Source organism: Epinephelus lanceolatus, chromosome 17, assembly GCF_041903045.1.
Source record: "Epinephelus lanceolatus isolate andai-2023 chromosome 17, ASM4190304v1, whole genome shotgun sequence".
In the NCBI taxonomy this organism is placed as follows: domain Eukaryota; kingdom Metazoa; phylum Chordata; class Actinopteri; order Perciformes; family Serranidae; genus Epinephelus; species Epinephelus lanceolatus.
The window spans coordinates 42540313-42566469 of record NC_135750.1 but is presented as its reverse complement, the minus strand read 5'-3'; the positions used below and the strand labels follow the sequence as shown (position 1 = coordinate 42566469).

Here is a 26157-nt window from a genome sequence, read left to right as displayed (position 1 = left end):
TCACTTGACATGCTGCTGTTTTGTGCTATGACCTATTTAAGTGTTGGAAGTTGTTATTTATGTGACAACGCCTGAACGCAACACAAGCTCAGCATGAGTGCCATGCTGAGCTGCTGTGCGAGCAGCATGTTTGTCTGTGCGTAACAGCAGTCTGTTGGTTATTTACACACTGTCCATTTCAATAACTTTGTCAGCTGACAAACTGCACTGGGCTCGGGGTCAGGTTTGGTCAGGAAAATGTGGCCTGAGCCGCTCTAGCGTGCTCACCTGTGTGTGTGGCGGAACTCCGCCGTGCGCGATACAGAGAGCAGAGGAGAATTGTTAACGCGTGACCATGTAGAGACAGAAATGACACGATGGCATAACACCATAAATAGTATATTGTTATGTTATTATATGAAGCGTCTGTCGCGCAAAATAATATCAATGGGGGCTGTGGGCAGGACATTGTTACACAGCTGTGCCTGTGACTTCAGGCAGAGAGACCGCTGCATCAGAGCCGAAGGAGCACGTTTTAAAATACATTCATTTTATCAATTAGTTATTAACTTTTACTATTTTTAGCAATTTGCTCGATCGGGCAAGTGAGTTGTTAGTTTACATGCCCGACCGTGAGTTTTACTTGCCCCGGGTAATCGGGCAATCCTTATTGTTGAGCCCTGCTTTAAGCAGTGAAAGTTATTATTTATTTATTTTTACTTGTAGGCTAGATTTGTTTATATATGCTACAGTGATTTGTTTTCCACAGAGCTCTACGGTGCGAGCATTTTACTCGCATTTGCGACTAAAAATAGTTCTGTGCGAGCAAAAGAAATCAGTCAGGAGCACGCTGTTGGAGTACAGATTTCAACCAGCAGCAGAAACAAAGGCCAATCCTGCCGATTGTGCATTGAACGTGGGGGCACAGACAGGAATACAGCGGGGCACTATGGCCACCGCAAGATAACGCGGTTTACCAGCAACCAAGAAGCCCAGCTCCAGGTCCAATAATTTACTCTTCGCTGGTGTCATGACTGGCCAGAAATACCTGAACAGCCAAGCCGTGACGGCACACAGGTATGTGAGGTGTCGGGGGAATAGACGAGGCGTTCACATTTCTCTCCTTGTGGCAGGTAACGGTCCACAAACCTCTTCTTAACTTAAAAGAGGAGGAGGGTGGCTGGTTGATTTTTATTTTATTTCTTTATTTTATTTTGATCCCCCCTATGTTAATCATAGGGGGATCAAAACCGTGTCACACGGGGAAGAGGGAAGGCGGCTGGAGTTCCTCCAACATTTGCGGTTAGATTATCATATTTTTTTATCGACAAAAATATAGGTTGCTTCGGCTGATTTTTTTATGCGCACATGTGCCCCTAAATATTTTTTACAGTTCGCACACACCTATTTTTAGTCACAAATGTGAGTGAAACGCTCGCACTGTCGAGCCCTGCGCTTGCGGAGATCCAAGGGGAGAGTAGCAACACAACTCCACCTAATGGAGGCTTACGGTGCCCCAGATTCAAACGTCCAAAAACACATAATTGAAACCACAAAAGCCCCAGCATAAAAAGTTGTTTGGAAAAATGTCATTTGAAGTAGCGAAAGCATGTGAACACAGATGAACGCGGTGCCTATGTCTCACGGTCTCGCGAAAGCGCACACACGTGAACGCAGTGCACAGATAGGCAGTTAGAGCTGCAGGCTACAATGAGGCTAAAAACAGAGTTCAAATGACGTTTTTCCAGACAATTTTTTATGTCGGGGCTTCAGGACACTTGTATCTAGGCATGTGCTGATATGAGATTTTGACGGTATAACCGTGGGCAAAATTACCACGGTAACCGGTATTACCACAGTAATAATAATAATTATAGATGCTGCGCAGCGATGGGCCGGGTCCGGGCATTTTTAGGCAATTCTGAGCAACAAGCAGAAGAATTGGAGGACAGTTTTGGAATTTAGCATCTCACTGAGCTAATTAGTCAGTGACAATTCATGTGTAGCTTCACAAATTGACTAAGCCAGACGTGCAGGTTTAGCAGCTGTCCATGCATGGAAAAGCAGATTTCAAACCACTGTAAAAAATTCAGTTATCGAAACAAAAATCTGAAAATACACATACTGCATCTAGACAGCATGGAGATGTTGGTAATTTATTTTAACTGTGACGGCCTCCTGCCTCTAGGGCCTGCTGTTGTGTTCTGTGTTCCCTCTTTTGTGTTGTCTTGTCTTTCCCTGCAGGTCATAGGTGGGGCTTGCCACACCTGGGTGGACCTGGCCAGTCCACAGGTGTACAAGAGCTGGCACTGCTCCTCACATTGCTCTCTGCTCTGCTCTTCTCTGCTCCATGACCTACCTGGTGCAGCTGCATCACTGTGCCCGTGATTCCTCGGCGCATTATGTTGTGGTTTAGTTAGTTTATTTGTTAGTTCTGTTAGTATTTGATTATGTTGCCAATTACCTAAGTTTATATTGTTTGTAATAAAATCATTTCATTTTACTTTCACAATCGTACGTCTCCTCGTTTTCGTCATGGCTTTGAGCCAGGTCATGACATAACAATGACTGATTTGCTTCATAAGTGAAAAACTGATGTTTAACTAGTTGAGCTATGTGCAAAGTGAGAAGCCTCAGATGGTTTAACACTAAAGTATTGACACTGGATCTTTGTGCAAAGTTTGGTTTATTTTCAAGCATGAGAAGGCAGATTTTCTAGCAGGAAGAAGACTTGTAGATGCTGAACATCGATGAGTCAGGCTCAGGCAATTTTAAGCAATAAGCTGGAGCACAAGAAGATGATTACATTACAATGTGGATTCTGCATCAGTTGAGGCTCGAACTCGCAACCTCTAGGACCTAAGACGGTCATCTACCGCTCTGAGCTAATTGGCAAGTAGCAACTCAACAGTGGCTTCACAAATTGAGTAAGCCATTCACTGTTGTGTAGGAAAGCAGCCATCCGTACATGGAAAGGCAGATTTGAAACCACTGTAAAAAATTCAGTTATTAAGACAAAAATCTGAAAATACACAAATTGCATCTAGACAGCATGGAGATGTTGGTAATTTGTTTGTAACAATGATTGATTTACTCCATAAGTGAAAAACTCATGTTTAAATTTGCCATTTTTACATTGACTCCAATTGTTCACATTAGAGCAAAATTCAAAATGCTGTCAAAAATTCGTTGAGATAAAATTCTGAAATTTGCCACACATCATCTACCATGACTCTAGAATTTTGTCATTTTTTGCATGAACATTGAAGATTTATTTAGCAAGAATTTGCATGTATTTTTACAGTACCGTTTACAGTCAAACGTTTTGATGCACTGTAGGCTAAATTTTTGATAAATCAAAAATCTGAAAAACATAGTACACTAAACAAAAATATAAACGCAACACTTTTGTTTTTGCTCCCATTTTTCATGAGCTTAACTCAAAGATCTAAAACATTTTCTATACACACAAAAGACCATTTCTCACAAATATTGTTCACAAATCTGTCTAAAATCTGTGTTAGTGAGCACTTCTCCTTTGCCGAGATCCCACCTCACAGGTGTGGCATATCAAGATGCTGATTAGACAGCATGATTATTGCACAGGTGTGCCTTAGGCTGGCCACAATAAAAGGCCACTCTAAAATGTTCAGTTTTATCACACAGCACAATGCCACAGGTAAGACAGGTTAAGCCTCTTAACAAATTTGCAGCTATTAAACAACAGAATCCCTATTTCTATACTGTACGTGTTTTTTGAATTTTTTTGGTATTTTACTTGTATATTGTATGAGTGTCATTGTGATCATCAGCTGTATCTGCCTGTTTGTCTTCATCTTTTTGACCACACCTATGGGTGGATCCTCAAAGTGTATGATGAACACCGGCACACACTTGTCTAATCATTGACCTGACGAAGAGCCTGTTTGAAAAATTTTCCAACCAGTTTGATTTAAAGCCAAATATCTAACCAAACCGATATATCGAATTATATACCTAATTTTACCACTGGGGGGTCGCATTTGAGCTATTTTTCCCAATAAAAGCCTATTATAGGTGTAATGCGCTTCCAATCCACTAGGTGGCGATAATGTTGTATTAACCGCCAATACACACAAGGTTACACAAGAAGAAGAAGAAGAAGAAGAAGAAGAAGAAGAAGAAGAAGAAGAAGAAGAAGAAGGAGGAGGACACTTCGCAGCAGCAGACAGCTGAACAGAGCCTCCGTGAGCCTCTGAGACAAACTAAACAAAACACTTGTAGGCTCCTCCACTTCATTTAAAAACATACATATACCTTTTTAAGTTGTCATAATGCATGTTTCAATGCAAGTTAAGTTGAATATAGTCCCTTGACACGCCGCTGATGTGAAAAGAGAAAAGAACCAGGTGTATTGTTGGAAGAGTCAGCCCAAGAGGGAACCCCGCAATGACGCTGGAGCAACAGAAGCGTCACAAGGCGAATCCTCAGACCTCGACACAGCGTCGGATACAAGCTCTATATCCCATCACAGAACAGATCGTCCTTTTTTATTCAGAAATTCCCCTCGCCAAGGAATTGGAAACGGAAATCAGACAAGACCAGGAGGGGGAAGAAGAGTAAGAAATATACAGAGAACGTATTACAACACCCGGAGCAGAGGGAATCCCTCATGGTCATCAACCCAACAGAGAAGATCCTGGATCCTGTATGTGAGTCTGCCCTCAAGAAGGGTTTATCCTTTGTTCCCACCACTTCTTGTAATCCTTTCGAAACCTATATAGACTTTCAGAATTTTTTTAGAAATTTGAGACTCAAGGAGTTTTTTGTCAGTGTGGGGAAAAAACGACTCTACAGATGTGCGAGGCAATGATAACATCAGCAACTAGGGATGCACCGAATATTCGGTAACCGAATATATTCGGCCGAATATTGCAAAAAAAACCACACATTCGGTATTCGGTGGAATAAGTTAAACGCAAGGCCGAATAATAGCAGCGTGTTTTGATAACGCAATCAAACAGCGTGCCGTGATGGGCAGAATAAAATGTCGGCAGTGTGGCAATCCGCCCGTCACGGCACTCGCATTTGTGACTAAAAATAGTTTTGAGCGAGCAAAATAGGCTTAAATCATTCAGCACTCTGTGCGAGCAGCCTACAGATTTCAACCAGCAGCAGAAACGAAAGGCGAACCCCATCGGTTGTGGGTTGAACGGGGGTCACAGACACAGACAGTAACGTTAATGTATTCCTGTCAAATACGGCGGCCATCGGCTTACCGGGCGACGGAGAAGTCGGCTCCAATAATATCCTCTTCTTGGTGTCATGACTGCCCAGAAGTACCTTAACAGCCGAGCCAGCCGAACACAGGTATGTGATGTGTCAGAGGAGAAACGAGCCTTTCACATTTCACCTCACCGCACTTTAGGGACTGTTCATTACTTATGAAGGGACTGTCAGGGGAGGAGGGTGGCTGGTTGATTTTTATTTTATTTATTTATTTTATTTTGATCCCCCCTATGTTAATCACTTATTGATGCTGTTTTTGAAGTATGAATAAGTCAATAAGTAATTTATTCCTTTGAAATATCATTGATGTATTATAGAAAAGTGATTTATCTTTTCATAAATGACAAAAGGCACATCTGCCTCATTTTTGCTGTGGTATCGTGATACTACTCAGAACCATGATATTTTCATTGGTATCGCACAGTGGGTCCCAATTTTGGTACCGTGACAACACTAATCTGGAGGGGGTTCATCTGCAAAAACTAATGAAAAACTAAACAATGATATTCGGTATTCGGTACTCGGTATTCGGCCAAGCGTTTTATAATATTCGGCTTCGGCCACAAATTTTCATTTCGGTGCATCCCTATCAGCAACAATTATTTCAAGACTAAATTTGACTTTATTCCCCCCAAGAACAGAAATGTCTTCCTAGAAACTTTTATTGGATTGGTGGAAAAGGATGTCTAGGAAGTAATTCACAAAAAGGATAACATCAAAGTGTTTAACAATTTATCCAAGAGGGAGAGGGAAGCCCTAACAGCGCTTGATAAAGATGAGTTGATTGTTATTAAAAATACGGATAAGGGGGGCGCTATCGTACTCCAAACTACTTCCAATTATGAAAGCGAAGCTTACCGCCAATTAAATGACAATACTTTTTACAAGAAATTACAAAGCGACCCCACCACATCCATTAAAAAACATATTCATGAACAGCTAGATATATTAGCAGAAAATAAATTGATATCTGCTCAAGAAAAAGATTTCATGAAAACTGAACACCCACAAATACCTGTCTTTTAGACCCTCCCGAAAATTCAAAAAGATCTTACTAACCCCAAAGGGAGACCCACAGTATCTGCAATAGGCTCAATTACAGAAAACATTTCGAAATACATACTCATCTTTGCAAGCTTGTGTTAGAGGCTTACCCTCCTTCATTTTAGACATCACTGATATGATAAAAACATTAAAAGAAATAAACAACATAGTGAGTTCTGACCTGATGGCCACATTGGACATTGAAAGTCTGTACAGCAGTGTCCCACATGAGGGAGCCTTGGAAGCTATTAAATGGTTCCTGGAACAGAGAGAACAAGATGCCTTGCCTATCTCCTCCTGTATTACCAACCTAACTGAATTGGTCTTAAAAAATAACTACATGATAGGGCTTGACGATTAATCGAATTTTAATCATGATTTTGATTTTGGCTTCTCACGATCATAAAAACATTATAATCGAAGAAAAACGATTAATGCGCCGCACGGCGCGGCACGTATCTAAGTGAATGCACCTGTGTTATGTGCAGCAGCAGCAAGTGTGTGACGTGTGTGGATCAATAATATGTGGAGCAAGCGATTGAGAACATGGCAGAAAGGCAGCCTTTGGTTGAGAAGAAAGGTAGGACAACTTCAGTCACCTGTCATTGTCACGCTGTCGTGTCTGCCCAGCAGCATGTGTCACCAGACCGGTGGAAAAAGGCCGACTATTCGATTTTTTTTTCACAATCGAATCCCGTGCTATCGAACTTGGGTCAGCCCTAGTATTTATTTTCATTTATTGTTTTTATTGCTATTATTATTTTAATTTACTTTTTGTTTTTTTTACTTGTTTACTTGTTACTAATTTATTTCTGGCTGTTCTTTTAAGTTATAATTAAAGTTGAGTTTTGGTGGAGTTTTGAAATCAATGAATAATCGTGTTTATTAATCGTGATTTCAATATCAATCAAAATAATCGTGATTATTGTTTTTGCCATAATTGTCCATCCCTACTACATGATGTTTAAAATCAGACTTTTTTCTGCAAACCAAAGGCTGTAGCATGGGATCTAAAGCCTCACCATCTATTTCCAATCTCTATGTGGGACTGTTTGAATATGATTTTGTTCTGAATTCAGATCACAATCCTTTTTTGTCCCATATCAAGTTATGGCGTAGATACATCGATGACATTAGTCTTTTGGTCAGGAGATGAATAATCTTTACTTGATTTTTATGATCTACTGAACTCAAAAAACCAAAATCTCAAATTCACCTTGGAATACAATCAAAATACGATCAACTTCTTAGACATAACCATTACAAAGGACCATAGAGGTATTCACGCTAACATATATAGAAAACGTACGGCCAAGAACTCCTTACTAGGAGCAGATAGCTTTCACCCATCTCCTCTATTAAACAGCCTTCCCATAAGCCAGTTCCACAGGACCCGACGCATCTGTAGCTCAGAAGTCTCTTACAAAGAATAGAGTACCTACTTAAAGGAGAGGTTAAGTGACCGTGGGTACAAAGAATGTATTATCAAAAAAGCAGAAGACAGATACTCTACTTTTACTCAAGAAGATTGCCTGAAACCATCCCCCAGAAAAGTCGGTGAGAACCAGATTCAGGTTATTTACGTTATTCAACTCAAACTAAAGAATTTGAGCAGATTATTAAAAAACATTGGCACATTCTCCAAGCAGATTCTTCTTTTAAACAATTTATTCAAAAATCCCCCACGTATGATTAACAGAAGAGCTTCCAACATTGTTGACATGTTTACTCACTCTGATCATGCACCGAAGAGACCTCAGACTTTCCTAGACAACGTAGAAGGAAATTTCAGATGCAATTCCATCCATCAAGATAAAAGGCAAAATTACATGTTCCACCCCCAATGTTATCTACATGTTAAAGTGCCTCTGTGGACTGGCCTATGTAGGGAAAACCAACAGACCACTAAAGACCCGCATAGCAGAACATGGCAGTGCGATACGCACCTGCGCTTCGCCAACTGGGTGTGGCCATGCGGATTTTGCAAGTTTGGCACACTGTGCACCTGGCACAGCTACTCCTCTTTCCCACCTCCGTCCCTCCTACCTGCGCAAGTCGGAAAGAGGGAGGAGAGAAGGCGTGGAGTGGGTTTTACACACATCACACCAATCAAATGAGCCCCCCTCCTCGCCCTTAAATGTGCCGCGCGAAGGCTTTACTTAATTCGCCATGGCAGAAGAGAGCAGCAGTGCCAGACAGCCAAACTTCTCCCAGGAGGAAACTGATGTTTTGGTCCGGGAGGTCCAGGCTTGCAGTGTCCGAATATACGGAACTGTGAGCAGACCTCCATGGGCTGATGATGCAAAGGTAGCCTGGGAGGAGTTCACCACAATTGTAAATCAATGTTGCGTGTCTCTCGTGCGCGTGCTCTCTCTGTTTCTCTCTCGCAGTCTCACTCTGTTTCTTTTCTTTTCACTTTTCTAAGATGACAGATGCTGAATATATACTCCCTATCTGATGCTGTGGCTGTTTGTGGTTGGCTGAGAGGGATGTGAACTCTTAAATTTGCAGCTGTGTTAATCAAATCAGGTTGGGTTTCCATTACGCGTGTCAAACGTGCCAAACGTTGCCAATCCCCTTTGATCTGACATCAGATGTGACGAGACAGTCGATATAGAGATACATTTATGTGCTGATTGCAGATAGTTGCATTGAATAGTGTTTTTTGTGGGTATTTATTGCATTGTTAATGTGCCTGATATTCTGGAAACCTGCCTGTGAGGTTTTGGTGACGTGTGCGCACTGTCCGCCGGTCAGCCAAACTTCGGCTTACACCGGCTGCGCTCCGCCTGCGCTGACAGTAGACCTGGTTTCAGCTGGCGAGCTTTTAGCGCACCTTCGGCGAAGCCTTTTGGCATGAAACTGTCACTGCGCCAAGCTGGATCTGTCGACACCTCCCCCTGCCGCGCCGCCACACCCATCTCAGCACACCTCGGTCTGCCAAACTACCAAACTGAGCACTCCTCGGGTTGCGCTGCTCGAAACTAGCTCTGCGCGGGGTTCGCCACCCTGCGCCACCCTGCACTGCGCCGGGAAACTAGAGCCCTCAATGTTACTTATACACACCCTTTTTTGGTAATTTGGGTGTTCATTCCTTATCATTGTTCTTTTTTCTCTTATTTTGTAGGGAAGAGGAAATGACTTACTTCTTCAGTTTTAGCGGCTAACAATGATGTCCCAGAAATGAGTAGCCAGATCAAGAGGAAAGAGAATACCCCTTCTCCCCCCTTTCTTTCTGTGTAGTCTCTTCATATATATTTTTATAGATGTATTTTTTCTTTTGTTTTGACTCCCATATGAATTAATTTTGAATACTTAAATTAATTTTTTGTCTAAATCTTCATAATTGGGTTCTAATATTATTGCCCATTTGGGCTCGAAACACTGTCTTTATCTGTTATGTAATCTTTAGTTATTATGTAGTCACTTATTAAAAGAATTCTTCTACCAGGAGCTGCAGTGTTGCGAGTCTTCTACCTGCCTACTTCCATTTTACGGACTCAGCACCTATGAATGAGATGTGCGTGTGCTTTTCTTCTTTTATGATTATATATATGCCCATTTTCGGTTATGCCTTGTTATTTATTGTTCTGTTTTTCTTATTTGATAAGCCCTAGTACTGGATGCTGTAGAGTTGTGCTTTTAATTTATTTGATAGGTTCTAAAAATGAACCAACAGACAGTACCCGTTGCAGTCTGAGGATACGCTGTATAGCACACATTATCGTTACCACCGTTATTTATTATTACTTTTTTGGAAGTGGACTGTAGCCCACAGACAATTTGTTATTGTTGTTGTTATTTCACTCTGTTTGGTTGACTGCTGCATTTGCACTTTTTCAAATATTTATCAATAAAAGTTGTTAATGTTGTACATGTTTTGTTGTTACTTTTCAGTATTCTTAGGCCCATGAAATGTTTGCTTTTATGTTTCTCAACGGTTTAGGCACAAGCCGACATTTTGGCAACTCCCTGTGAGCCCTTCAAAGTGATTTTTAATTAGTCACGGTAATACTGTATACCCCGGGAAAATGTGGGGAAGGTTTAACGGTAACAAAATTTGGATACTGCCCAACTCTATTGCATAGATCAATTCATTCTGGATAGGCCTACATTCTATCCTAACATTAGCAATACTTTTCAAATGACCCCCAGTCATGTTTTAACGTAAGTTTATATTAAAATACTCTGATTAATATTTGGTTTAACACGGGTTTTCCCACTCCTCTTTCTCCCTCAGTGAGGATTTTACCTCGAGGGGGTGTGTGTTACTCCACAATGGTTTTAATTGTTTGTTTTTAACCTGTGTTTTTATAATGTTTTAAAAATCAATTAAAGTTATTTGTTTAATTGTAAATACTGAAATTGACTCATTTATTATCCTTAAAATATTAGTACTGAACCTGGAAACTGTTTTGCTTTTAGTCATTAGGTCTTCAGAAATCTTGATAAAAACATCTGCACTTTCAACCAGCTGGCTGGACCAGTATTGAAGAGTAATTTCCATTATAATTTTGATTTTGTTCATGAATAGTTTTTTGGCTACATTCCAAAGAAGACATGTTGTAAGTTTAGATTTGACAACACAGCAAAAAGGCTGATCACGCCTATTTCAAATGTCATTTACAGGCCAGAGGATAGGAGTGGAGAGAAAATGAAAATAGCTATTGAGAGCTAAGAGATTACAGATATTTATAGAACAAGTTTGGATTGTTAAGATTTTTAAATATATATATTTATTTATCAACAAATCATGAAGTGGGCTTGTTTGGAACACCCATGTGCTTAAAGGGTACATTAAGTACCCATTAAGCCCATGCCAGACTTTTGACATATTTTGACAAATTAAACAATAAAAACATTAAAAAATGATATAAATGAATTATTGACACTTCAAATGAGAGATCAGACTATCATTTTAACTAACATGTCAGGGTTTCCTCCAGGATTTTTTTAAACTGTGGGGGAGGGCTCCGGCGATGACGGAGGGGACGGGGGGACGGGGGGTATTGATGTGAAATTATGACAACTTAAAACTGAATGTTTTTATAAATACACTATTGTTCACTACACAACTGTAGCCTAATCTAATGGCACAGTTTGCAGCCTGGTTGAGAGCACTTTATTTTTCTTGATTTTTTGAAAAAGAGCTCAAAGGCTCTGTTGTATGAGGTGGCCCATTGATGCTGCCTGTTCCTCAGGTGTGTCCTCACCTACACGTAAAAACAATTAAAAGTGTGTCGAAAACTGTTGATCTTGAATGTGCTCTTACTCTGACCAGGTTGTCTGGGGGGGGGGGGGGGGGGTCGCAAATTAATAAATGGTCCCCTCTTGACGGCGTCACTGGCCGCGCACATGTGTGTTGTTGACGTCAAGTGTACCAAGTGCAGCATGATGCTGGTATATGACAGCAAAAAGACGGGGACCTCGACACTTCAGAGGCACATGACGAAGGCTTGCCATGCAAAGAAAGACGAGAGTCAGCCTTCAATGTCCACATTCGTATCCTTTCAAAAAAATGTCGGGATTAAACCGGGCTCGGGCTCATAATTACAGTTAGAGGGACGGGCCGGTTTCACCGAGTTTAAAACAAAGCTAAGGAGCTATGAGAGCACGGACAAGTTCAGTGCCGTTTGATCAGATGATGACAGCGTGATGAAAGTGACAGGAAGAGACCTTTCTCTCACCCTTTTCTCTCCCTCTACTTCGGACTGTCGTCTCTTTGCCTCCCCTCCACTCTTGAGCGTGCCGCAGTACAGCCAGACAGGCAGGTGATGACTCCGTTTTTTCAAAATAAAGTTAATTGCAGCATAGTGTCACATAACATTTCATGATATTTAAATTATCATCTCTGATTATGGTGAGTATGTTTTAACATCTGAGAAAAACAAAACAAAAAATCTGCATTATGAAGGCGTGGCAGCTTTTATTTTGCCGTGGCGGTGCGCCACGATCAATTACATGTAGAGGAAACCCTTCATGTTCTCACTTAAATTGGGACGGTATATATTAAAAATGTCTGAAAAGCAGATTTAGTGGGCTTAATAGGGACATATACCCTGTTTAAATGATTTGCTCTTTATTTGGGTTTAGCTAAAAACTCTCCCCCTTCCTGTTTAATTTAGCAACAAAATTTCTTAATTTGCAATAAACTTGCCAATCTAATTTTAGACCAGACAACATAGCCATGGATTTTGCCTGATTTCTTTCAATCATATGTTCTTCAAGTTCTTTGTCCAACCATGGAGAATTAAAGGGAAATTTCGGTTTATTTCAACCTGTCTCCTATCGTCCTAAATTTGTTTCAAGTGACTAGTGACATAAAAATAATAGTTAGCATGTTAGCCGTTAGCCTAGATACAGCCGGGGCACACAGTAGCATCAGACCTGTTAAAATGTAAGTGAACGGGCAACCTTCAAGTGCAAAGTTAGTCCACTAAACAAGCTTTTTTTTCCACAAAGACCGCCTCATATCGTTAGGATAAATGTCAGAGAACATATAGAAAACAACATGTAAATGTGTTGTCTTACCTTACCGGTGTGGTGCCATGTTTGTTTACCATTTAGCTCTGCTTTCCAAAGCGCAGCCGAAATATCGCGAGAACAAGCAGCAGCAGTTGGAAGGCAGAACCGGACAGTAGCCTGAAAAGTTCATTCATTTATTTTATGAAAGATTTATTGAATAATGGCTGACTTTTTGCCAGACTTCGACTTTGTGGAGGAGGAATTTGATTTTGCAGAGTTTGATGGCCTCCCTTTTTTATTTGAGCCAGAATACACTGACGAAGAGCTTCGTGAAATTGAAGAATGGAGGAAGACAGAGAGAGAGGCGCAACAGGTAGAGGACGAGAGCGGAGGAATGCGTAGCTCTGGAGATTGGTGGTGTACCTGTGAATGCTGTGCCCCAGTGCCCACAGAAGAGGAATGCCTCTGTTGCAAGGAATGGGACCGGTTGCAGCCTTATTTTCAAGGTCTGGATGTGACCGAGGACGAGACACCTCCACCTGGAGTAGTATCCAGCTGGGCTTTATCTAGAGCTCGCGAGATATATTTCGGCCGCACTTTGGAAAGCAGAGCTAAATGGTAAACAAACATGGCACCACACCAGTAAGGTAAGACAACACGTTTACATGTCCTTTTCTATATGTTCTCTGACATTTATCCTAACGATATGAGGCGGTCTTTGTGGAAAAAAAGCTTGTTTAGTGGACTAACTTTGCACTTGAAGGTTGCCTGTTCACTTACGTTTTAACAGGTCTAACGCTACTATGCGCCCCGGCTGTATCTAGGCTAACGGCTAACATGCTAACTATTATTTTTATGTCACTAGTCACTTGAAACAAATTTAGGACAATAGGAGACAGGTTGAAATAAATCGAAATTTCCCTTAACATTCCTGACTGTAAATTTCTGTAATGATGCATGATTATCTACAATATTCATTAAAGTTTCAATGAAAGCTTGAAATGCTTCTTCGGGATCATCTTGTAAGAACACATTTGACCAGTTGGCATTGGTTACTTTCAGTGACGGACTGGCCATCTGGCATTTGGGCAAATGCCAGAACGGCTGCATGGTCCTGCGGCCGCCGGCAGCCACGCAAATAAATAAATAAATAAATAAATAAATCTTCACTTGTTGGTGGCCCAACACATTTTTATCAGCCACAATATACATATAAGTAGTTGCCTAAATATAATTTTAAATAAATATGAGTGAAATGGTAAGATAAAGTGTTTTTGGTCATCAAGCATTTTCTCGCGATCATTGAGTGATGACATTTGACATCTGACAAGTGACGAATGATGGGTAATGCACTCAACGACAACATCACAACAAGAAAAGAAAATGGATCGAGGCATGAAAAGACGGGTGGAGAAGGGTGGAGTGGAGAAAAAGAGAGAGAAAAAAAGGAAAGCTATGCTCGCGGAGAGTGAAAAGTATGCGAAAATATCAGATTTATTTACAAAAAAAGTGTTTACCCAGCGGTGACAGACCGAGCACCTCTGCAGCAAGTGCAGCTAGCAGTACGGCCTCTGCCTCAGAGAAGAGCACACTCCTTTGCAGCCTGCTAACTACTTAAAGGTAAGACATAATAATAATAATAATAACTTAATTTGTATAGCACCTTTCAAAACAGAGTTACAACGTGCTTAACAAAAACAATTAGTACATAAAACAATAAAACATCAAATAATTTAAAAACAGTTACAATAATTAATTACCATCAATTAAGAAAAGACCATACGATAAATGTGAGTCTTAAGAAGAGATTTAAAAGAAGACACTGAGAGACACACATTTATTTTTATACTCTAGCTGTGCAGTGCTCTTGTCATGTTTTGGTGACGCTATTGTAATATGCATTGTGGCTGCTGTAACATTTATTATGGCTTATAAGACATAGGGTCCTTCTTGTTTCTGTTGTAACTAGTGCTTTTGATAGAGCTATTGAAATGTGCACTGTGGCTGTGCAGTGCTCTTTTCATGTTTTGCTGAAGCTATTGTAATATGCATTGTGGTTGGTGTAAGATTTATGTTTCTGTTGTTATAATTTGGTTGTGCTGTCTTCTGTCCAAGAGGGGCCGCCTATGGTTAATGGTGGAAGTAGGCTAAGCCTTTAGGATGAAGTTGTGTGGAGTCTGATTTCAGATTTTCGTGTTTTGGTAGACATAGTGCTAGTATTATTAACTGAGATTATTAGTCTGGCCTTTGAACGTGCCTGAATTTATGGGGGTTCTGCTGCTGCCTTATTATCTTGTGTGCTGTGCATTGTTGTTGAACTGGCTTTTTGAACTTTTGTTTTCCTTACGATTGCAATGAGATTGTGATCTGTACATCCTATAGGCAGAGATATGGATTTGGAACAGACCTCAGGAGTGTTCAAATAAATATGATCAATACAAGTCGCCACTGTCTTGCCATTATTTTTCAAACAAATTCTCATTGGCTTATTAACAACTTGTGATAATCCGAAAGCTGCACAGGTATTCATTAGTTTCTTTTTCATTGGACAAGAAGAAGAATTCCAGTCTATGTTCATATCAGCCATAAAATATAATTCATGATTAGCACTGCAAACATTATCTAACATATCACAGATATTATCTAGATATTCAGAATTAGTACTGGGAGATCGATAACCACTTCCTATCAAAATAGGCTTGAGATGTTTCAAATAAATTGGTTGTACTGAAACTGAAACACAGCGTCTGACAAAAGTTCGGCTGGACAGCGCCTGCAGCCAGTCGGGACATCTATTTTGTTGGCTTCAAATCCAAAATGTTTTTATATTGGTGCAGTTTTAGTTTTCTTGAAAGATAAACACTGCCATGTCTCCTCTCGTCATCCCCAAAAACACATGCACATTCAAGTAAACAAACAGCATGTGCCACTCTCCCGCCTCTTCTGAATTGTGATCTCCTTCATGTTGCCATCACTGGACTGCCAGGCACTAGTGGCTTTGTTAGTCAGTTTATGAACATATAATCACACTGTCATATTGCCTTTTACTAATGCAATACGAGTTGGATTAAGCGTGACGCCGTCAGCACTGGTAGCTGATATAGGCTACTTTTTTATGTGCCAGAACCTGTCTGAAGAACGTTGGTTCAGCCGCTTTGCATAAAATGAAACCTGTTTAAGCTCGTACACCAGACCGGACCAGCAAAACCAAAAATCCACAAACTCTAGCACAGGGTAACTTTATAACATTACAACATTCAAAACGCTCATTAAGTTATTTTTGTTGTGATTGTTTTGGACACAGATAATAGCGTGGGGCAACCCCACGATTGAATTCGCCATATAATAGTAGCTACAGTCAAGTAGCTACATATCTAATGCTAATGGAAGTTAGCATGTTATTGTTATGTTTTACTATTTATTTATTTATTTACTTACATTGTCAGCTAAAACACTTCGGCTACAAAATGTTTTAAACCATCTGTACAAAGGGTTTGAGGTGCTGCTTGTCAATTTATTGTTTTATTTATTGACATTATTTTGATTACATTTGTTTTGAATCTACCTCAGATTTGTGAGATGTTCCAAGTGTTATACCACAATTAATCGTATGTTTCAACTTTCACTCAGGAGCAAATACCAGCCTGTAAACTTGATATAAAAATTATTTGTTGTTTAAAATGAATACTGATTTGACGTTTATTATGATAATTATCAATATCGACTGATAACGAACATTTTTCTTGGGTTCACTTCTTTCCTTTGTCTATAAATGCAGATATGCCTTAAATTTGATATTCATTTTTTCATTATAACATTTTTGGCCCTATCACCCAGCCCTACTTATTTCCCTTTGTCTATAAACGCATATATATTCTCTCTCCGTCTCTCTCAAATTAAAATCCTGACAAGCATTCAGCTGAGTTTGGACTGCAGCATAAACAGAATCCACAGCTTGTTACAGCTTGTTTGCAAGAATAAAAACTGAAATAATACAAAGATTTATATGGCATAATTACTAATCTTAAACTCAATTTAGATTTACTAGAATACAGGGCAGAATTGATAAAAATGAGCATTTAATTCAGGTTACACCCGATCGAAGTTTGAATATAACATAATCTGGCCAAGTAACATTGTACCATGCCAATTTTTAAAATTTGACCATTTCAGTTCTCATGCTCTCATTCTTAGGATTTAAGTTTATTTAGGTTCCACAACCAGGACCAATGATTCTATTAACTGCTGTTAAGCAATTGGGACATTTACTATAGAAGAATAAAGTGAACAGAATTACATCACGTTTGTGTAGTCTGATCCAGATAACACCTTTTTCCAAGCCTTATTCAACTAGTCACTATTTAGTTATTGTAAAATAATTCACTATAAATCACACGCACAGACGCGCGCGCGCACACACACACACACACACACACACACACACACACACACACACACACACACACGAATGGTCAGCTTCATTCAATCCTTGAATTCCTCTCTTAACAGCAACACGGGGTTGTAAACCGCAGCCAAACAATCAAGCCTGATGTGATGTGAGTTGAAGCAGTTTTAGTCCCAAACGGTGTGCAGTGCTGCTGCCAGCATAGCGGACAGCCAGAGGCTAGAGAGCATCCAGCCTAGAGCCCGGCAACACAACGACCCAGCTCCCGAGTTGAGGAATGCCAGGTAACGTTAGCTACCAAAACACAATCGTTACCTTAGGTTAATCAATCCCTCGATCAAACTACGATGCTCACCAACAAATCAAACAGTTAACGTACTGATAATGAAGGCATATAGATTACCTATCGGTATAATCATACCAAAATGTCATTACTTTACAGAAAAAGACTATCTGAAGGGCAGCGTGAAGGGAACGAAAAAACTTTGAACAGCAACTCGTTGTGGATTTCAGCTGGCATGCTAACAGCTAGCTCTATAAAGCAACAGTGTCATCAGACTGTCGCTAATACTAGCATGCTAACGCCAGCTTCAGGGGCTCCAAGTGATACTCTGAACAAACCCATGACCTGGACCTTCTTCATGTCCTAGTCCCTCTGTGATGGTGCCAACACAGCCATATATTCTTCAGACGATGAGACAGATTTCCATTACAAACCCCAGCCCGGTAACCAGTGAGATAACTGGGAGTTGGAATAACGTTTTTAGCTAACTGCTGAGGCTACGACAGCTCCTCACTCAACTCTGCACAGAAAACGGGATTTGACTTTGAAACAGTGTCACGAAATAAGCAGTCTGTCAGTAATTTCAGACTTACCAGTAATTCTTGTCAACACACATCAAGCCGACAAGTTAAACGGAGGTTAACAAGCTTCAGCGTTTACAGTTAAAAGTGAACTTCGGCACATCGTTGCTCAGTCCGCCATCTTGGATCTGCGAGAAGTCTGGAATCAACCAAATGTGGTTTAATGGGGGAGGGTTTAAATTTAACCCCCCAAATAATGAATTTATAATTTGTTTTCACCGACCAAAATCCAAAGGAAGGCAGTATATTCTCTGCTGCCCGGGGATTTTTACGGAATGTCAATGGTAATGTTGACTCACCTCTTGTTTTACCTCTCATTACTGATGGATAACCCCTGAAGCCACATTGAAGTGTTTTAAGCCTTACAGATGTGCAGTGCAAAAAAGGTCATACACCTTTGAATATTTACTTTTAAGTGTCACCCTTAAGAAACAAGTTACATATCAGGATTTAGCTCTCAAAACCTGATATGCTCTTCCAAATAAACAAACATATTAATAAAAGGATTGTTAATTATATTCTCATTATGCAATGAGGAGAGACTTGGGGCCAGGGTTGAAAATTAGCCCCAGTCACCAGCCAAATGCTGGTGAAATTTGCAAGTGGCTGCTAGATTTGCCCTCATTCACTAGCAAAAAAAAAAAAAAAAAAATTTAAAGGGTAATCTACTAAGTGGCCAGTAGATTTTGGAATCCACCAGCCACATTGGCAGGTGGACAAAAAAGTTCATTTCCAACCCTGTGGGGGGGCAATGGTAAAAGTTGATGTCATTACTCAAAAACCTGTTGAACAATTTCTATACAGTTTTCACATCGATAACTTGATTTTACCTACGTAATATTTCCCCCCTAATCTCCACTCTTACAACGTCTGTTATCATCCCTCAGAAAAACTTCACATATTTATGTGATATTTAAGTGTTCCAAAAAATAAAGGCTTTCAACTACATCTCACTGTCTCTATCAGCATATCAAATTGGCTCAGGTGTCATCATGTGACCTTAATATGTGAACTTCTGTCTCTTTTCAAAGATGGTCTCTGGTGTCAGGTGTGAATGTCTACCTTGATCTTTCTCCAGCCATCCACTGACTCCTGGTTGATGACCCGTGACCTCTACTCGGCGGGTACTGTCAGCCATTTTGGCTTGGTTTTCACAGATAACTGATATTGTCTGTTTCCACTGTTGATTCAGCCTCCCCATTCAGTCCCAGACACTGTATCGAATCAATCAGTGCATCCCACATCAATCCAAATTTGTTTTATATAAATCTGTTCATGAAATAAATAAATATAGAATTATTTCTGTGCCAATATTACAAAATATACAGACTTCACAATGGTCACTTATATATATATATATTTTAGAATTTGTTTGTTTGAAACATTTTACTGTTTTCAAATATGCTTCTCTAATTTTGTTGGTAATAAAAATAAAATTAATTTCCAATTAATATATTTAGACTGGGGACAGATGTACTGACTGATGTACTGAGACACGTCAGGGAGTTCCACTGGGATGCTTCTGTTGGTCCTTTTTTAGTTATTAGTGTCTTCTTGGCTCATCATCCATTATTTGTACCTCTTGGCCCAAGGTACCACCTTGGACATGCTGCAGCCCCCTCTATCCTTTTCCTCCGTACCGACAGGTTTTGCTTTGTCACCTCTGATGTTGTGAGTGGTGTTTAGAGTTCAAGTGACATTAAAGCTTAAAGCAACAATTTTCATACATCTATGTGAAACATACCAAAGTTGCTTCTTTGTTGAAATTTTGTAGGGGGCGCCACTGAGCGATTTTCTCACATCTGAGCCCAAGATCCATAAAATATTACATTTTTCACCAGTTCTCATGGGTGCACAAAGTTACATGAGTTTTTTTAAACCTTTAGTCCCTCAACAATGTGATTCATTTCAAAGAAGAAGAGAAGGAACAAGAATTCCTTCCGTTTCAATAGGGCCTTTGCGACTGCCTGCAGTCACTGCTGGGCCCCTAATTTAAGTTGTAAGCAGAGATGAACAGGCCCTCACACCTATGTGCATATCGGGAGTACTGATGTTACACCAGTTAATGCAGATTTTCGAGATGGTATTTACTGTTAGGGGTGGCTGCACTGGATTACAAATTTTGTACAACTTCCTGTGTCCACTATGGGGTGCTAGAGAACACACAGTTATATACGTCATGTTGCTACTATGAATTTTAGACCACACCATGTAAATTTCATGTAAATCAAATTATATTGTGACACAAGGCTTATTTCCTGTTGCAAATGGGTGGCGCAATCACCATGCGCCATGGCAACAGCATTCAATGGAAACTTACTGTCATATAATCATTAAGGCTTTTCTGACCACATTTGAGGTGGGTGTTGTCAATGTGCTAGGAGGAGTACATCAAGTAGAAAACATGATTTCCTGTTACCAGTAGGTGACGCTATGACTATAACTCAATTTTGACAGGTAGATGTCATGAGGATGGGACTGTTACTAAGCATGAGACAACAACTTTGGTGCTCTGGCCCTAAAATAATAACAACAATAATAATAATAAATATAGCTACAAGCAGCAATTCCGGGGTTCAAGCCAGCACGGAAGTTGAAAGCTGGGTAACATTAAGACCTTTGACAGTTTAGGACACCTGTGTTAAAGATAAACAACAGGTTTCATGACAATCAGACAGACGCTTATTTATTGATGTCCAAATCTGTACCAGGCCATGCTCTTCTTTGGAAACTCTGTCGCTTCCTATTGGTCAACTGCAGAAACATTTTGGAGACATGCTTAATGGCATTAGTTAAAAAAAAAAAAAGTCCACCAAGTTTGTTGATGTTTGAACAAACCGTCATTGATTCATGGCCAAATTTTGAGAAAGACCACTGCTCTTGTTTGGAACTTGTGGCACCCCCTTTTGACTGATTTCAAAATAATTTAACACATGTAGTTCATCATTATTATTTAACATACCCTGCAAGTTCTGTAATGATTGGACAATCAATTTCTGATTTCTAGTCTGATTTGTATTATCCCTAGCCAATTTTTTGCCATTTTTTTTAAAAATCTGAATGAAACTTTCAGGATATGTTCCTGGTTCCTCTGAAGAAATTGCTTGCAAGATTTTCTGATGATTGACCAAAGGTTGTGGAGTCATTTGCTGAGCCACACCCCCTTTAAAGTTTATTGTCAACACAGTGAGATATCAATACCAGTTAAAGTGTTGGTGATAAAATTCTGAAAATAATCGCACATCATTCTGCTGATTTCAAGTATTTTGTCAAATATTTTGGTGACATTTGGTTAAAAATAAGATAAAAATCAAAAAAGGCTCCCGCACACTGTTTCACTCTCTTATTTTCATTTTATTTAAGTAAAGTTTCAGATGGTGTGTGACCTTCATCAGGCATTTCAAAACATGATGAAGGTCACACTGACTGAAATGTTGCTTAAATAAAATGAAAATGAGAGTGAGACAGTGTGCAGGAGCCTTTTTTGATTTTTATATATTTTGGGGTTGCAGCCTCTCTCCTACGCACCTGCTGTTTTTGGGTGTGCTGAGATTTTCCATACATTTTGGTTAAAAATAAGATGAAATAGATAATGTTGTGCATACAGTACAAATTACAACAAAATAATGAATATCACTGTGAGCTAACCGTTAAACCGATCTGAACACCATTTGAAACATGTGACATCTAGTATCCAAATAATGTTTGTGGCAATGGTGGTTGCATATAGATGAAGACTTTTGGAGATATAGATGTTAATTAATTTAGCATATTCTTGAAAAATGTAGGGATGGACTTCTGAATAGACTATAGCTTGCACATGGCAAACATTTGTCACAATTCAGTTGATGTGCTGAAATAAATTCTGCTCTGTAGGATACACTGGTGATTTATTATGATTTTTTGAAGTATGGAATGGGAAATGTCTTGAAATTTAGATTTAATGTAATAAGCAACATTCCCTTTAGGCAATAATTTTCAAATTTTGTGCATCGACTAAGACATGAGCCTAGATGATGCAAACCAAGTTTAATACAAATATCTCTGGGTGATTATGAGATATTAACTTTTTGCATGTGTAGTGCCCCCTATTGGTGGATTTGAATCAAACTTTCAGGGTATGATTCAGTTACCCATGTAGACATCTCCTACAAGTTTTGTGGTGATTGGCTCAACTGTTAAGGAGTAAAATCCATGAATGTGCTAAGCCACGCCCCCACTAAAGTCCATTGCTAAATATCATCAAAACGCAATGACATATCAAAAAGCTGTTAATAATGAAGAGCTTCATCCCATGATAATCCACAGAAAATTTGGCAGAAACAGGACCAACACCTTAGGAGATGTCAAAAATGTCCTTTTCAAAAAATTCAATATGGCAGACAATCTAGTTAGGCGGACCTTGAGGTTCTTTGAGGCTTTTGTAGAACCCATTCACCTGCACGTGTGTGTCGAATTTCAAGTCAATCTGACATACGTTGCAAGGGTGGTGGCCTTTCAAAACCAAATTTACTTCAACCTTAATTATAGTGCCCCTAATTTGGCCTAGTGGCATGATATTTCTTGAGCACCATTTGTACACAACTTCCAATCACTGGTGAAAATTTCATGTCTCTACAATGTACCATCTCACAGGAATTTGCAAAAACATTTCTGAACAATGATAATAATAAAACAGGACAAAGACAATAGGGTTACAGCCCTTTGGGCTTGAACTCCTAATAATAATAATGATAATAAGAAAGTTCCAAGAGGGTCCTTGTGCTTTTTGCTGCTCAGGCCCTAATAAATAAATAATTCCTTCAGCTTTCAAGAGGGTCCTTACAGTGTTTGGTGCTTAGGGCCTAATAAGGAGCTCAAAAAACACTCAAGGACAGCTGTAATATCGACAATACTTAGCAGTGACTATTACTGAATCTGGTGGAACAATAGAAGAGGGAGACTGAAGTAGATATGGAATTAGAACCCAGGTGAGAAGCTAGTTATGCGCCAGTCAGGGTTTTTAAAGTCCACAACAACCCAGCCAATTTGCCCCACTAGCCCAGTAAACATATGCTAAAACCAATGACCCAAACCCAACCCACAAACCAGAGCTGAAAGTTTCTGGCAATTAATATCTCTAATAACAACCTATGTGCTGTTGGCTATACTGTATGTCATTTCTAGTAAATATCACAATATAAAACACTCACCCATCTTTAAGTGTTACATCTTAAATATGATCTCAAGTGCACAGCTGATCAGTACAGTAGTTTTTTTTACAGGTGTGCACAGCTGATTACCTACCTTGTTCATTTACATGAGTGCACGGCTGATTATGCAGTAGTTTGTTAACATGAGTGCACAGCTGATCAGTACACTGGTTTATTTACATGACACTACAGAAGTGTATATTTAACAGACAGCGAGGCATTTGCTTGCTGTTAGGACACAGTGTTAGGCCTACATATGCCGATAATTATGATAGAGGAGATTTGAAATATATCAGGCTTTAACAGGTTTTCTTGTTCAAAAGCTGAATAAGGGAAAGCCTGAGCATTGCTTGTTGTGTGAAAGACAGGGACAAAGAGAAGGAGAGGGGAAAAGAAGGTGAACGTTGGATTACTGCACATTTCTTAAAGTTATTCATAATTAACTCAGAGTGCTGCTTTGTCACTTTTTGACCAGACCACTGGAAGCCACCAACTTTTTCTAACAAGCTTAGCTGAACTGCCTGAACCACAGGTCAACCCACAGCCTGTGGGTTGACCTGCATATCACTACTGTTGTCCATCATAGTTATCCAGTTTTTATGTATTTCTCACATAGAAATTGCTTTCTAGGACCAAATGGGCAGTAATGACAGCTGATGCTAGTACAGTGATGAAAATCAACCTTTTTAAAACATCAAAATAGGCTTCAACTGAGAATATGCTGTGTGGAGACAAGATCTGTTGAAACTGTGTTTTTCCAATCAAATCAAACTTTGTTGTCCTTCACAGTTTTCCAGGTGTATATGTCTCTCACATAGAAAATTGTTTTTAAGAGTTTCTGGGCAGACACCACAGCCATAGCTATTACACTGATGAGAATCACCTGTTACCCCGAAATAGGCTCAAATTAAGAATCTGCTATGGGAAGACAAGTTCTTTTAGAAAAACAAGTACAACTCTGTTTTCCTTCATAGTGATCTAGTGATGAAAGTTATCTTTTTACCTCAAAATAAGCTCAAATTTAGAATCTACTGTGTGGAGACACAGATTAAAGAAAATCTAATGAAACTCTGTTGTCCTTCATAGTGATCCAGTTTTGCATGTTTCTCACATAACAATGAGTTTCTGAGAGCTTCTGTGCAGTTTAAATAAAAGCTATTGCGTGAATTTGATGCTATGCTGTGTGTATCCAGGTACCAAAGGGAACAGCTGCTCTAAAGAGAGACCTGTTGGCCTGTGGAATGTTCTAAATAAAAAAAAATGGATTACAGCTGTATAATGTTGAAATCACATCTATGCCACAGGGCGCAGTTGCAATGGATTTTCTTCTTCACTGGCCTCCATGTCAGTCCAGGGGCTTCATTTATAAATGTGGCATACGCACAGAAGGCGGCGTAAGCCACTTTCTATGCAAACTTTGGGATTTATAAAAAAATGAACTTGATGAGAAAATGTGCAGTCCTCCACGGCAGCTCTGACCCATGCGTACGCACACAAACTGTAGAAATGAGAAACTGCGACCCCCGTGGCAGAAAGATGAAAAGGAAGAAGTGTTGTGAATTTTATATCATTGTGTAAAATAAAGACAGATATGACCTCTCATGTTTTATATACGAAGAGTGCACTTGCAAAAACAGATAAACATGAATAAAGAGAAAACATGTCTTTGACTTATATGTGCACCTGAGTTAGGAAACTAAATACAAGCAGACTTAGTAATTTTAAAATAACTCCTAAAGTAAGTTCAGTAATCTTTAAATAAACTGATGAATATAAGTCTGTGAAATAATGATGTGAACAGTTGGACAAATAAAGTGTAAACTGCTGCTGTTTTCGATGCCGTAGTCGGGCGGAAACAAGTGCAGAGTGTCACTGTTATCCTGTATGAGCCAATATATTGTGTTTTATGGCTTTTGGTGTGTTTTATCACTGTGTGTTAAATGTGTTGTATGTCATTGTAAAGCGCTGTCACTGTTAGAAAAAGTTTAAACAAATAATGTGTATAATAATCATCATTATTAATATTTATCTCACATGTTCATTGGCCAAAATTGCCCCTAAATTACAATCAGGGAATATCCCACACACTTGTAGCTTTTCAGGTGCAATCAATCAATTGATGTGTAGGTATATATAGCAGAAATCATAGTGTGTAAAGACAAGTTCAATAAAGTTGGACAGATATTCACAGATTCAGACTTCGTGGGCATGGGTGCAGATCTAATTTGGGGGGGACACAATCAGTTGTTATTTTTTTTGGTAATTGCACACATGCAAATCATGCCCACAGAGCGCTTGAGATTGCCAGCATATTTCACAATTTAATAGAGGCTCATCACCATCACCAAGTCATTCAAAAAGCACTACACAGAGAATCATATGCTTACCTTTACTGTTTATTTCTCTTAAACAGTCAATAGTACATGGAGCCAGCCATCACCCTCCTTTTCACTGCTTCACTGTTAGTTAATGCTACTTCTAGTTTCAGGGTCTCAGGCATGTTATGTCCACTCACGTTCTCATCTCTCGCCTCCTTTCCCAATTCTCCTCATCATCTTCCCTTTCTCCCAGTATATGGGACTACTGTATGTGGATATGGATGATTATTATTGTTAAGACTATTTAAAGTCGGGGGGGGGGGGGGATTTTGTGTTTTTTCAGAAATTGGGGGTGTTTCCCCCCCCCCCAGGATCTGCACCCATGTTCGTGGGTCAATAAGATAGATAGATAGATAACTTTTGTCAACCATATAAAGTGCTTTGTGTGCATACAGTTAACAAATCTGCAATAATATATTTAAATAAATAGAAATCTAAATATAAAATTTTAAAAAATCAATAGATAGTTCTAGCAGCAGTTTTTGTGTCATTTCATATTCTGTGTGTGGGGGATAAAGCTGTTACAGAATCTGGCTGTTCTGCTCCTCACACTGCAAAACCT

At 39.5% G+C, this 26157-nt stretch overlaps 1 protein-coding gene across 1 annotated transcript in view; it reads right to left on the bottom strand.

The window, feature by feature from the left end:
- Nucleotides 1-18186, bottom strand: part of ndst2a (N-deacetylase/N-sulfotransferase (heparan glucosaminyl) 2a) — a 133620-nt gene extending 115434 nt beyond the window's left edge. The window contains exon 1 of the mRNA XM_033613204.2: nt 18038-18186. The gene's annotated coding sequence lies outside the window, so the exon portion shown is untranslated. The remainder of the gene's footprint in view (nt 1-18037) is intronic.
- Nucleotides 18187-26157: the final 7971 nt, after the last annotated feature.